This window comes from Nicotiana attenuata, chromosome 3 (assembly GCF_001879085.1).
Source record: "Nicotiana attenuata strain UT chromosome 3, NIATTr2, whole genome shotgun sequence".
NCBI lineage: Eukaryota > Viridiplantae > Streptophyta > Magnoliopsida > Solanales > Solanaceae > Nicotiana > Nicotiana attenuata.
In genome coordinates, this window is record NC_031991.1 from 27,933,285 (window position 1) to 27,942,940 (window position 9,656).

Genomic DNA, 9,656 nt, shown 5'->3' on the forward strand with positions numbered 1-9,656 from the left:
ATCCAATCCCTGAGTTGAGATTTTAGACATAGGGCTTCCATTCCCTAGTCGCCTTTTTTACCAACATTAGGGCTCCAATCCCTAAGTTGAGATTTTAGACATAGGGCTTCCATTCCCTAGTCGCCTTTTCACAACCATTAGTGCTCTAATCCTTGAGTTGAGTTTTTAGAAATAGGGCCTCCATTCCCTAGTCGCCTTTTTTACCAACATTAGGGCTCCAATCGCTGAGTTGAGTTTTGAGACATAGGTCCTCTATTCCCTTGTCGCATTTTTTTACCAACATTAGGGCTCCAATCCAAGACTTGAGTTTGTAGACATAGGGTCTCAATTCCCTAGTCACCTTTTCACAACCATTAGGGCTCCAATCCCTGAGTTGAGTTTTTAGATATAGGGCCTCCATTCCCTAGTCGCCTTTTACCAACATTAGGGCTCCAATCCCTGAGTTGTGATTTTTAGACATAGGGCCTCCATTCCCTAGTCGCCTTTTTACCAACATTAGGGCTCCAATCCCTGAGTTGAGATTTTAGACATAGGGCTTCCATTCCCTAGTCGCCTTTTTCCAACATAGGGCTCCAATCCCTAGTTGAGTTTTTAGACATAGGGCCTCCATTCCCTAGTCGCCTTTTTTACCAACATTAGGGCTCCAATCCCTGAGTTGAGATTTTAGACATAGGGCTTCCATTCCCTAGTCGCCTTTTTTACCAACATTAGGGCTCCAATCCCTGAGTTGAGTTTTTAGACATAGGGCCTCCATTCCCTAGTCGCCTTTTTACCAACATTAGGGCTCCAATCCCTGAGTTGAGTTTCTAGACATAGGGCCTCCATTCCCTAGTCGCCTTTTTACCAATATTAGGGCTCCAATCCCTGAGTTGAATTTTATGACATAGGGCCTCCATTCCCTAGTCGCCTTTTTACCAACATTAGGGCTCCAATCCCTGAGTTGAGATTTTAGACATAGGGCCTCCATTCCCTAGTTGCCTTTTTTACTAACATTAGGGCTCCAATCTCTGAGTTGAGATTTTAGACATAGGGCCTCCGTTCCCTATTCGCCTTTTTGCCAACATTAGGGCTCCAATCCCTGAGTTGAGATTTTAGACATAGGGCTTCCTTTCCCTAGTCGCCTTTTTGCCAACATTAAGGCTCCAATCCCTGAGTGAGATTTTTAGACATAGGGCCTCCATTACCTAGTCGGCATTATGCCAACATTGGGGCTCCAATCCCTGAGTTGAGATTTTTAGACATAGGGCCTCCATTCCCTAGTCGCCTTTTTGTTTGCCAACATTGGGGCTCCAATCCCTAAGTTGAGATTTTTAGACATAGGGCCTCTATTCCCTAGTAGCCTTTTTTACCAACATTAGGGCTCCAATCCCTGAGTTGAGTTTTTAGACATAGGGCCTCCATTCCCTAGTCGCCTTTTTGCCAACATTAGGGATCCAATCCCTGAGTTGAGATTTTAGACATAGGGCTTCCATTCCCTAGTCGTCTTTTTTACCAACATTAGGGCTCCAATCCCTGAGTTGAGTTTTTAGACATAGGGCCTCCATTCCCTAGTCGCCTTTTTTACCAACATTNACCTATGTCCCTGTGCCCAACCCGCTCATCCCATGCGAGCACCCTCCAATGCCCTCCAAGGATCCTGACATGCCTTCTGTGGTTCGCCCCCAGGCACCGGCTTCAAGGGCACAGCCTCCAATGTTAACCCTTCAGGGTCCACAGCTTCAATCAGATATAACATATGTGACTCCGTGCTCTTTCACTCAACTTCCGCAGTATGATCTCTCAGTGGAGCAAGAAAGGTTGTTAAAAATCCCGAGCAAGAGGAAATTGCTCGGAAGATGAAGAGCCTGGAACAAAGCCTGAAAAACATGCAAGGTCTAAGTGGCCAAAAGAGTGTCTCATACTCTGACCTCTGTATGTTTCCCCATGTCCACTTGCCAGCTGGCTTCAAGATGCCAAAATTTGAAAAGTACAACGGGCACGGTGACCCGATCGCTCATCTGAAATGATATTGTAACCAGTTAAGGGGTGCTGGTGGAAAAGAGGAGCTACTAATGGCCTATTTTGGGGAAAGCCTCACCGGAATCGCTTCTGAGTGGTATACAAATCAAGAAATTACTCGCTGGCATGTGTGGGACGATATGGCTCGAGATTTTGTCCGCCAGTTCCAATATAATGTGGACATTGCTCCCGACAGAAACTCCTTGTCCAATTTGAAAAAGAAAACCGCGGAAAGCTTCCGCGAGTATGCTATCAAATGGCGTGAGCAAGCTGCAAGGGTAAAGCCTCCAATGGACGAAGTTGAAATGCTCACGGTCTTTCTGCAGGCCCAAGAGGCTGACTACTTCCAGAACATGATGTCTACTGTGGGTAAGCCATTTGCTGAGGCTATTAAAATCGGGGAAATGGTTGAAAACGATTTAAAATTAGGTCGAATCTTGAGTCGTGCTGCTTTTAAGGCCACATCACAGTCTGCTCAGAATGGTTCAGAGGGTTTGATAAACAGAAATGGGAGTGAAGAGGGAGTCATGATGGTTTCAAGCTCGAGGGGGGCCCGCAGGTCATTCAGCCAATCATATGTGCCTCCCATCGTCCCACCACACTATTATCCCCTTCAAGATGCTGCTTATGCTGTGGCACCGCCTCCCTATGCAGTAATGAACGCGCAACCTTACCCGCGGCCACAACATTATACACAAAACCAAGCTCCACTTCCCAGAAATGCCCATCCTTACCAAGCTCCATATAATCCCCAATCAAATGTTCCCAGTACAATCCTCGCCCAAGAGAGCCTTTCAAAAGGAATCAGTTCACCCTTATTGGTGAATCATACTCGTGTTTGTTCCAAAAGCTAGTCAGGCGAGGTTTCTTGCAGCCAGTGGCCCCAAAACAGCCAAACCCCGAGTCCCCTCGCGCCGAGCTGATGCTAGATGTGAATACCACTCTGGAACGGTGGGGCACAATACAGAGGACTGTTGGACCCTCAAAAGGGCAGTTGACGATTTGATTGAAGCTGGAAGAATCATTTTTCGGGACGAAGAGGCTCCTAACATGGTGAACAATCCTCTACCTACTCACACCAATGGGCCAGTAGTCGAAATGACTTGTAAGATAAGAAATTTGATTCGGCACTGAAGGCCATTGCAGCCATTGCCGAGACAGAAGAAAAGTAAAAAAAAAACAATTGTCAAGCGTGAAAGTTCCCTATCAGACGGGAGTCTCGGTAGCCAGTCTTGCTGTTCTTCTGCGTCCGGATTATCTCAGGGTGTGATCCGGATGTTTTACTTTATTGTCTTACTTTCTGATGTAAACCCTTCTATCTTCGAAAACTAAAAAAAAACATCAAAAATCAAAAAAATCAAAAAAAACAAAAATCAAATGAAATTAATATTTCATTGTCCAGGAATGTCTCTTTTCTTAATCTTGTCATTTTTTTTATTCTCTTTTCAGTTCTGTTAAATGCAGATTTCAATAATATGACATGCTTGCGGACTTCATGCCCAGATCCTGAAAGCTGTCAGACCTCGAAATGATGAATCAAGGATTAGATTGCAATGAAGATAAAGTGTAAGGAAATAAAACAATGATTTGGAACAACTGAAGGAAAATTGGTTCTCGGATTGGAAAGGTCCATACATTGCAACAAGAGCACTGCCAAAAGAGTGCATGACACATCAAAGGAAATGTCCCTAAAACAAATGTCAATGCAAATGCAGTGAAAAGGTACTATGTTGGATCCTCCATATAGTTCTAATATTCTCCGGTTGGGATGACAAAGGCTTTCATTCTCGCTATCCAAACACTATCAACCATTTGCAAACCCTTTGAACAAGCTCCCATTCTTTGATTACCCTCTTTAGAACCTGGAAGTGATATTGAAAAATGAAATGAATGAAAAAAAAGAGAGGAAAAAGAAAGATGCAAAAAAAAGGAAGAAAAGACAAAGAAAATGAAATGAAAAAATGAAAAAAAAAGAAGCGAAAAAGGAAAGGAAAAAGAAAGACAGAACAAAACAAAACAGAAAAACAAAAGAAATCAAAAACAAAGTTCCCTGAACTACGTTCGACTTGATTCCGAAAGGATACGTAGGCAGCCTCACTCTGGGGTTCAGTCACACCAAAACAAAAATCCAAATTCCCCAAAAAGTGAAACTGGGGCAAATGTTATAATGGTTCGGCGATGATCCTGCCCAAAAGGTTCCAAAGTTGTAACTCAATCCAAATCCTTTTTACCCAAACCCTGTTCAAGTCCTTCCGATCAGTCGGTGAGAATGCTCAAGGATCAGAGAATGCAGCTACTTGGATCTGATACAACAAAATGAGAGAAATGAAATGAGAGAGTCCTATTGGTGAAAACCCACACGGGCACCGTAAGGCGACAGTAAGTAAAGAAATCAAAATAAAATAGTCTTGTTAGTGAAAACTCGCAAAGAGCACTATAAGGCGATGGTGAGAAGAGAAATGAGAGAGGTCAGCTCGTGAAAACTCGCAAAGGGCGCCCCTGATCGAAAAAAGGATCCTCTCAGCCATCGGCGCCGACAAAGTCATGGCAAGGTTTCTCGAATTTTGAAGCAAAAGTTGTGATGAATTTCTGAGAGTTGGACGGTTTACACAGATCAGGCATCCAGTCCAAAAGGCATGTCATGTTCATTGAAGTCCGCATGTACTCCAGATAAGTCCTTCTTTCCTTTCCCCGAAAGGGACACTTCTTGTTTTAAACTCATTCTCCATTCCATTGTTTGTTTTCTTTGAATCCCTTTCGGTCTAACACTGTTCCGAAACTAAGACAAAGAAAGGATGGCAAAACTGATTTACAGGGTTCTCATTTGGCGCAAGCTTATGTGCAGAAAGGCACCCAGCCTCGTCACAGGCATCAAGTCGACTCCGACTAGCCATGGCGGCCGATGCTTCGAAATCAAAACTCTTGGAAGGAGAAAATCAAATTGAAGCGCCTATAAAGGCAATTGAAGTTGAAAAGGTTGAGTCCCACATGGCTAACCGCCTCGGCAAAAGTTGAAGAAGCCAAGGTACCCCAAATGCTCTGAAATTAAAGTTGGAAGAAAGAAGCCAGAAAAGAAAGGCCTACAAAGGCGAAATAAAGTTGGAAGAGGTTAAGTCCCACGCGACTAGCCGTTGCAGCAAAGTTTGAGGAGCCAAAAGTTCCCCAATGTTCCGAAGAAAGGAAAAGAAAAAAAAAGAAAAAAAATCAGAAGGTAAAGGCCTACGAAGGCAAAATAAAGTCGAAAAGGTTGAGTTCCACCGACCAACCGTCATGGCAAAATCTGGAAAAAAAAACTAGAGGTTCTCAGGGCCTGAAATGAAGTCGGTCCCCAGGAAACAAGCAGTTGCAATTGAGATCTTCATCAAAGAAGCTGGGCCGAGATCAAGTGATCAAAAACAATCAAGGCCACAAAACCAACCACCGTTTCAAACTAACAATTGTTCTTTGTTTGAAAAATTGAAATAGGTGCAATCCAAAGCAACCGTGCAAGAAGCAGGTGCAACCAAAAAGGAAAAGAGATGCACAAGAGAGGGAAAACAGCTTTGCAGCAATAATCAATCCAAAAGGGAAGTCTCCTCCAAATTCTTTCCTACATTTTTACTAAAAAAAAATGAATTGAATTCAAAAAAAAATGATAGCTTAGGATTCCCAACCTCAATCTTTTACGCTTCTGCCAACATTAGGGCTCCAATCCCTAAGTTGAGATTTTTACACATAGGGCCTCCATTCCCTAGTCGCCTTTTTGCCAACATTAGGGCTCCAATCCCTGAGTTGAGATTTTAGACATAGGGCCTCCATTCCCTAGTCGCCTTTTTGCCAACATTAGGGCTCCAATCTCTAAGTTGAGATTTTTAGACAAATGACCTCCATTCCCTACTTGCCTTTTTGCCAACATTAGGGCTCCAATTCCTAAGTTGAGATTTTTAGACATACGGCCTCCATTCCCTAGTCGCCATTTGCTAACATTAGGGCTCCAATCCCTGACTTCAGATTTTAGACATAGAGCTTCTATTCCCTAGTCTCCTTTTTTTGCCAACATTAGGGCTCCAATCCCTGAGTTGAGATTTTTAGACATAGGGCCTGCATTCCCTAGTCGGCTTTCCTGCCAACATTAGGTCTCCAATCCCTGAGTTGAGAATTTTAGACATAGGGCCTCCATTCCCTAGTCGCCTTTTTTTTTTGCCAACATTAGGACTCCAATCCCCAAGTTGAGATTTTTAGACATAAGGCCTACATTCCCTAGTCGCCTTTTGCCAACATTAGGGCTCCAATCCCTAAGTTGAGATTTTAGACATATGGCCTCCATTCCCTAGTCACCATTTGTCAACATTAGGGCTCCAATCCCTAAGTTGAGATTTTAAACATAGGGCCTCCATTCCCGAGTCTCTTTTTCCTTTTAAAGACACACCATCCTTATTTTATCGCTTTCAAAAAAAAAAGAAAAAAGAAGTTTAGATCTTAGTTACAAATAACTCACGAAATTTTCCTAGTGAAAACTGGGGCAGAAAAATTTCGTTCGTTTGTTTGTTTTGGTGTCTGAGCAGGTTTAACCTCGAGGCACAGGATTCGAGATGACCAAAAGAATGAGTCTCAATCCAGAATTAAGAAAAGAAGAGAAAAGGACAAAAAAGAAGTGAACTCAAAGTGCTGAAGTGGGGAAGGATGCGGACTGCTCAAGATATGATTGAAGTTACAAGCTTTGCATGTCCCACCTTGATCCAAAGCTGAAGAAAGAACCAGCACCTATAGCTGACGAGCATCAAGATTCAGTTCGGAGTCCACAGCAAGAACCAGCTAAGACTCAAGATCAAGTTTCAAGAGATTTATTGGTAGGAATCTTGTAACTCGTAGTTGATAAGCTTAGTTAGTCTTTTTCATTTTTGATTTTGATGTAATAACGGGATCGCGGACTGGAACCTCGACGGCACCTCGCTCGGCTCTCAACCTTGGTACTCCATTACCTCATTCATTTCTGAACTACACGTGGCCTGATTCCTTTATAGCCAAGGATATGTAGGCAGCTTAGATATCAGGGCTCGGTCACATTCTCCTTTCTTTTAGCTTTTGGTCTCTCCAAATAAGGGTCGGGTCAAAAACCTGTCTAGTCATTCTTTGTCTGAAACTCTTCACGTTTCCAAACAAAGAGGGGCAGCTGTAGACATGTGATTTTTGACCCTTACCAAGATTTTTCATATTTTAGCACGTAAATATTTAATTTAGGCCTAATACAGCTATTTTAATTAATTTTGATTCTTTTACTTTATTTTATTACAAGAAAATGAATATTATAAAAAAAATAGTTGCGTTAATGTGTTGTAGTCATTTTTAATCTTGAAAAATACCAAAAAAAAAATAGTTTATTTTAACGGTCAGTCTTATTTTAATAGTTATTGTATTTAAGTAGGACTAATTAATTAATAAGGTCGTATTTTAGTCCCGTTCGCGGGGAAAGAATAAAACTTGGGTTCGAGCAACCCATTTTTAGGCCTAATTTTTGGACCTAGTCCATAATTACCAAGCACATAATTCCTAGGCTCATACCCCTAACCTAATCCCTACCCCTATATAATAGTAGCTAATCCCTACATAGACCTACACCTAAAACACCAAAAACACCTAAAATCTAAAGAGGAGGGTTGTTTTCAACCATAGACCCCCTAGCCTCGGCTTCTTCTTCTTCGATACACTTTCTCCAAAAAAGCCTCAGCTGCAACAATACTAAGAAGACTATTAGCCGTGTTCCCTAATCTCTAGAGCAAAATCAACACAAGACATAAAAAAAATCCTAGATCTAAAAACCAAATAAAAAACAAAAGGATCTGCCATAGGAATGTATGGAAGGCTTGCATTTTGCTAGATTTTGTCTCTGCGGTTGATTTTCTGACTAACCTGCTGCTACAGCAAGTGATTCGCACAAATAGCCGATTTTATGACCTCCTGTATTTCGCTGCTTCGTCTTCTCTTCACCATATATGTCGGAACACACACACACAGTCACGCATTTTTTTACTTTCCGGCGAGTTTCGAGGCTGAAGAGTCGAGGTCTGCCTGTGTTTCATCGACTTCCGGCAAGTTCCGAAGTCGAAGTTTCGTTGGTCTTGGTCACGTCTCCATCCAATTCTGGAGCTGCAAATCAGCTGAACTCGGATTCATTTTGAAGAGACCTATTCTCTGTTTGTCTTTGTGCTGCTGTAATCAGGTATTACATTTTGTTTGAATAATATATATTTCAGATTTGTTTAGATAAGAATTGTATGGAATTATTCATTTTTCATCTGTTTCATTCCCATGATTGTTTGACAGCTATTTTCGTTCTTTTGTGTGTTTGTTGAAGTATTGTGATGTGTTTGAATGAAGTGTGAAATCAGAGAGTACTATCAATGTTGGAAATTCACTATGAAAAATGTTTGGTTGCTTCTTATGATTTCACTGTAGTGTGTTTGGATAGTGGACATTCCTTATAAAAATTAGTTATGCAGCATTTGTTTGATGTATAGGCATCAGTTCTAAGAGTGTATTAGCGTGCATTTAATATATAAATGCATTTGTTTAGATGGCCAACGTTTGAATGTTGGGATATTGTCAAAATCTTGGGAAATTCACTAAGTCTCGAACATCGTAACTATGGGTAATTAAATTATCGTGGTCATGGGTACAGTGCCCGTGGCATGGTTACGATACGTGAATCTCAATTCGGAGGTGCATCTCATGTAACCCGATTATAACAACTTCGAATAATAAAACCTTACTAGAAGTGAAATCGAGGCGTGCCATGCCAAATAAAATCCCAAAACCCATGGCCCTCACTTAATTAATTTTAACTCTTTAGAAATTGAGGTGTGCCACTAGTTGAATTTTCCATGGGCCTCGTAAACTTGAAAGCGCGTAGTTGCTTTAGGCGCGCAATTTAAATTAATTTCCTTAAACTCGGGTGTGCATTTCATGTGATCCAAATCCAAATCTCAACAACGTTAAATAAAATGTGTCATGGACCGCGGGTGCATCTCATGTGACGTGGTTCAAGACGTGTTTTAGATAACGTTGAATCTTCCTAAAAATAATTTAAAAAGCGGTTAATAAGTTAAAAATGTACCATAGGCTAAAACATGTATTAAAATCAAATAATAGGCCAATTATAATAGTTTAAGCGACCGTGCTAGAACCACGGAATCCGGGGGTGCCTAACACCTTCCCTCGGGTTAACAGAATTCCTTATTCAGAATTTCTGGTTCACAGACTTCAAAAGGAAAGTCGAAATTTTCCTCGATTTGGGATTNCATTAGGGCTCCAATCCCTGAGTTGAGTTTTTAGACATAGGGCCTCCATTCCCTAGTCGCCTTTTACCAAAATTAGGGCTCCAATCCCTTAGTTGAGATTATTAGACATAGGGCCTCCATTCCCTAGTCACCTTTTTTGCCAACATTAGGGCTCCAATCCCGGAGTTGAGTTTTTAGACATAGGGCCTCCATTCCCTAGTCGTCTTTTACGATGATTAGGGCTCCAATCCATGAGTTGAGTTTTTAGACATAGGGCCTCCATTCCCTAGTCGCCCTTTACCAACATTAGAGCTCCAATCCCTGAGTTGAAATTTTAGACATAGGGCCTCCTTTCCCTAATCGCCTGTTTTACCAACATTAGGGCTCCAATCCCTGAGTTGA